Source organism: Macaca fascicularis, chromosome 1 (genome assembly GCF_037993035.2).
Source record: "Macaca fascicularis isolate 582-1 chromosome 1, T2T-MFA8v1.1".
Taxonomy (NCBI): domain Eukaryota; kingdom Metazoa; phylum Chordata; class Mammalia; order Primates; family Cercopithecidae; genus Macaca; species Macaca fascicularis.
The window spans coordinates 202,334,678-202,340,000 of record NC_088375.1 but is presented as its reverse complement, the minus strand read 5'-3'; the positions used below and the strand labels follow the sequence as shown (position 1 = coordinate 202,340,000).

At 45.0% G+C, this 5,323-nt stretch overlaps 1 protein-coding gene across 2 annotated transcripts in view; it reads left to right on the top strand.

The window, feature by feature from the left end:
* Positions 1 to 5,323, top strand: part of RBBP4 (RB binding protein 4, chromatin remodeling factor) — a 29,503-nt gene that overhangs the window by 23,180 nt on the left and 1,000 nt on the right. The window lies entirely within an intron of this gene.

Genomic DNA, 5,323 nt, shown 5'->3' with positions numbered 1-5,323 from the left:
CCTGCCTCAGCCTCCCGAGTAGCTGGGACTACAGGCACCCGCCACCTCGCCCGGCTAGTTTGTTGGGTTTTTTTGGTTTTTTTGGTTTTTTTTTTTTTGTATTTTTAGAAGAGACAGGGTTTCACCGTGTTAGCCAGGATAGTCTCGATCTCCTGACCTCGTGATCCACCTGTCTCGGCCTCCCAAAGTGCTGGGATTACAGGCTTGAGCCACCACGCCCGGCCAGTTTTGTTGTTATCCAGCCTGGAGTGCAATGGTGCGATCTTGGCTCACTGCAACCTCTGCTTCCTGGGTTCAAGCGATTCTCCTGCCTCAGCCTCCTGAGTAACTGGGATTACAGGCATGCGCTACCACGCCTGGCTAATTTTTTTTTTTTTTTTTAAGGAGAGATTGGGTTTCTCCATGTTGGTCAGACTGGACTTGAACTCCCGACCTCAGGTGATCCACCTGCCTCAGCCTCCCAAAGTGTTGGAAATACAGGCATGAGCCACCACGCCTGACGCAATAGCACTATTGACGACAGAAATAAAATAAGTTTGTGACCTGCCAGATTAACAGATTGTACTACATCCATACTTTTTCTTTTACCTCCAAATACCATCACAACATCCATACTTTGTAAAATATTACTTATCAAAAAGAAGTATGATTAGGGGCTGTGCTCAGTGGCTCACACCTGTAATGCAAATACGGAGGATCACTTGAGCCCAGAAGTTCTAGACTAGCCTAGGCAATATAAAGTGAGACCCTGTCTCTACCGAAAAAAAAAATTAACCAGGCTTGGTGGCACGTGCCTGGGATCCCAGCTACTTGGGAGGCCGAGGCAGGAGGATACCTTGAATCCAGGGGATGGAGGCTGCTATGAGACAGGGTGGCATGTGCCTTTAGTCCCTGCTCTTTGGGAGGCTGTGATAGAAGGATCCCTTGAGCCCAGGAGTTTGAGGCTACAGTGAGCTGTGATCACACCACTGCACTCCAGCCTGGGTGACATAGTGAGACCCGGTCTCTAAGGGAAAAAAAGAAAGTACAGTTAGGCTTATAAGATATTCATGACGTGCTGTTAAGTAGGGGAAGAACAGACTGAAGAATAGCATAATGGTATTCTTCATATTAAAATTTTGTGTATCTAGTCTATATTTAGAAAGCTGATTGCTGGCAGGTGTGGTGGCTCATGCCTGTAATACCAACACTTTGGGAGGCCGAGGTGGGCAGATCACCTGAGGTCAGGAGTTCGAGACCAGCCTGTCCAACATAGTGAAACCCTGTCTCTACTAAAAAATAAATACAAAAATTAGCCAGGCATGGTGATGGGCGCCTGTAATCCCAGCTACTTGGGAGGCTGAGGCAGGAGACTTGCTTGAACCCAGGAGGCAGAGGTTTCGGTGAGCCCAGATGGCACCATAGCACTCCAACTTGGGCAACAAGAGCAAAACTCCGTCTCAAAAAAAAAGGTGTTTGCTAAAATGTGGTTGGTACCTTGTTCTTGGTTTCTTTATACCTTTCTGTATTGTAATTCTTTTACGAAAAAGATACATAACTTGAGAACAGAAAATTCACCTCACTCTTTTTAATAAATCCCTTCAATATTAATGCAAAAACTTAATAAGTGGGCATGGTGACATGTACTGTAGTCCCAGCTCCTTGGGAGGCTGAAGTGGGAGGATGGCATGATCCCAGAAGGCAGAGATTGCTATGAGCTAAGATGGCACCGCTGCACTCCAGCCTGGGTGACAGAGCAAGACCCTGTCTCAAAAAAAAAAAAAACAAAAACTGAAGAGCTCAAGATTAAACTAGATCCCTGCAAAGCCATCACCTCCATTCCAGGTTGTTACTTTATTTGGTGATTTTAGCATTGTAATAGAGTAAGTAAGTATTGGTCTTTGTCCCAGTTCTTGGCACAGAGCTCCCCAAAAACACTTGGAGTTTGCAGAGTGCTAGAAGTATCTTTGTCATTCCTGGTGATCCACTTTGGACCACACCTGAGTTTGTTCTACTGTGAGGTGACTTTAGTGGGGCCGCTAGATAGCCTCATAGTGACTTTAGTCAGAAAGGCCAGTTACTTGATTTGAGGGTTAAAACTTGTCAGCCCACTCACCAGCCTTGGGGTCGCAGGGCTAGAGATTGAACTCTGTAAAAACTCTTAATTTGATGTGCTTCCTGGTTGATGAACAACTCATTGACAGACTGGGAGGGTAGCATTCCCAGAGACTTCATGGAAACTGCAACCCCTCCCCACCTTGCCCTATGCATTTCTTCCATGTGGTTCCTCAGCTGCATCTTTTATTTAAAAAAAAACAAAACAAAACAGTAATAGTAAAAAGCTTTCTTTGGTTCTGTGAGTCATTGCATCAAATTATCAGACCTGAGGAGGCAGTAGTGGGAACCCTAAAATTTGTAGTCAAGTGGGATAGAAGTGTGCAGGTAGCCTGGGACCAACGACTTGAAACTGGCTCCTGAAGTAAGGACGGTCTCCCAAAGCTAACTTCAGGTAGTGTCAGAATAGGATTGAGTCGTACACCCAGTTGGTGTCATGAGAAAAGGCACCCCACATTTGCCATTACAAGTGACATCAGAAAGGATCACACAATTGTATGTATTTTTTTTCACTGGGGTCAGATCACAAGTTCTTTGAAGGTAAGACTGTCCCATCCTCTGCAGTACCTATCATAGTGATTTGTGCATAGTAGGTGCTAAGAGTAAATTTTGCTCCTGTGAAAGTGGTTCCTGTATTTTAAGATTATGCCATTGGACACAGGTATTCTGTCAAGCAGTAGAAGTAGAGTTTATTCTATACAAGAACAAGTTTTCTCTTAAATATATAAAGATTCGGAACATGTTATTTTGGAAGTTTTAAGTGTGCAGTTCAGTCTTCAGTGTATATACAGTTGTGCAACCATCAACCACAGTCAATTTGAGAACATTTTCCTCATCTGAAAAAGAAACCCTGTACCCATCATTTCCTATTTTTCTAATTGAAGGGGTGGCCTGCCCCTCCACACCTTTGGGCATTTCTCGTTAGGTGGAACCAAGAGACTTGAGAAAAGAAATGAGACAGAGACAAAGTATAGAGAAAGAAAAAGTGGGCCCAGGGGACCGTTGCCCAGCATACAGAGGACCCACGCTGGCACCGGTCTGAGTTCCCTCAGTATTTATTGATCTTTACCATCTTAGAAAAAGGGAAGTGGCAGGATAATAGGATCATCGGAGGGAGAAGGTCAGCAGTAAGACATATGAATAAAGATCTCTGTGACATGAATAAGTTTAAGGAAAAGTGCTGTGCCTTGATATGCATATGCAAACATCTCCATAAACCTTTTTAGTGCATAAAGAGCAGCATTGCCGCTTGCACATCCCACCTTCAGCCCCAAGGCAGTTTTCTCCTTTCTCAGTAAACAACATGCAATTGGGTTTACTAAGATGTTCCATTGCCCAGGGACGGGCTTTTCTCTATCTGAACTGCCAAGAGGCCTTCTTTCCTCTTACACTAGTCCTCTTCAGCACAGACCCTTCACGGGTGTCAGGCTGGGGGACGATCAGGTCTTTCCCTTCCCACGAGGCCATATTTCAGACTGTCACATTGTGCCTTAGACAATACCTAGCTTTCCTAGGCAAAGGTCCCTGCGACCTTTTGGCAGTGTACGTGTCCCTGGGTACTTGAGATTAAGAGAGTGGTGATGACTTTTCTCTAGCATAATGCCTTCAGGCACTTGTTTAACAAAGCACACCCTGCAAAGCCCAAAATCCGTTAAAACTTGAGTCTCCACAGCACATGTCTCTTGCAAGGACAAGGTTGGGGGTAGGGTCACAGATCAACAGCATCTCAAATACATGGAGTCTCTTATGTCTACTTCTTTCTATATAGACACAGTAACAGTCTGATGTCTCTTTTCCCCACACTCATAGTCCCCCAGCCCTAGGCAGCCAAGAAGCTATGGATTTGCCTGGTTTGGACACCTTTTTTTTAGACGAAGTCTCAGTCCCAGGCTGCAGTGCAGTGATCTCGGCTCACTGCAACCTCCACCTCCTGTGTTCAAGCAATTCTCCTGCCTGATGCCTTAGCTTCCCAAATAGCTGGGATTACAGGCGCCTGTCACCACACCCGGCTAATTTTTATATTTTTAGTGGAGACGGAGATTTCACCATGTTAACCAGGTTGGTCTTGAACTGACCTCATGATACGCCCACCTTGACCTCCCAAAGTGCTGGGATTACAGGCGTGAGCCACCACACCTGGCCTGGACACCTTAGATAAATAAAATCATAAAGTATGTGAATTTTTTTTTTCTTTTGGCACACAGTCCCGCTTTGCCACCCAGGCTGGAGTGCAGTGGTGCAATCTTGGCTCACTACAACCACCACCTCCCAGGTTCAATCAATTCTCATGCCTCAGCCTCCCAAGTAGCTGGGACCACAGGTGTGCACCCCCACACCTGGCTGATTTTTGTATTTGTAGTAGAGATGCAGTTTCGCCATGTTGGTCAGGCTGATCTCGAACTCATGACCTCAAGTAATCCATCTGCCTTGGCTTCCCAAGTGCTGGGATTGCAGGCATAAGCCACTGCACCTGGCCTCACTGGCTTTTTTATTGCCAAATAATATTCCATCATATGGATTGGATATATCATGTATCCATGTTATTAGTTGATGAATATTTGGATTGTTTTACTTTTGGGCTATTAATAATGTCTGGTTAGGCCAGGTACAGTGGCTCACGCCTGTAATCCTAGAACTTTGGGAAGCCGAGGCAGGCAGATCACCTGAGATCAGGAATTCGAGACCAGTCTGGCCAACATGGTGAAACCCCATCTCTACTAAAAATAAAAAAATTAGCCAGGCATAGTGGCATGCGCCTGTAATCCAAGCTACTCGGGAAACTGAGGCAAGAGAATTGCTTGAACCTGGGAGGCGGAGGTTGCAGGGAGCCAAGATGGTGCCACTGCACTCCAGCCTGGGAGACAGAGCAAGACTCCATCTCAAAAGGAAAGAAAAATAATAATGCCTGGTTAAAGAACTCAAGAATGTTGGCTATCAAGACAAATAGTATCCACACTTTAGTTTTGTGGGAATGTCCTAATCAGGGGCCTGTGGACCACCTGCCTGTTTTTACTGGAACATGGTCATGCTAATTAATACTTCATTACCTATTATAGGTTGTCTCCGGATGCTTTCATCCAACAGAGTTGAATAGTTATAACACAGACTGTGTGGCCCAAAACCTATAAAGTATTTACTGTCTGGTTTCCTGGCTTAATCTGTTGTTGAAACCTTGAGTTTTAGAAGAAGTCTTCATGTTTACTAAATTCTTTTTCTTGTTTTTGGGCAG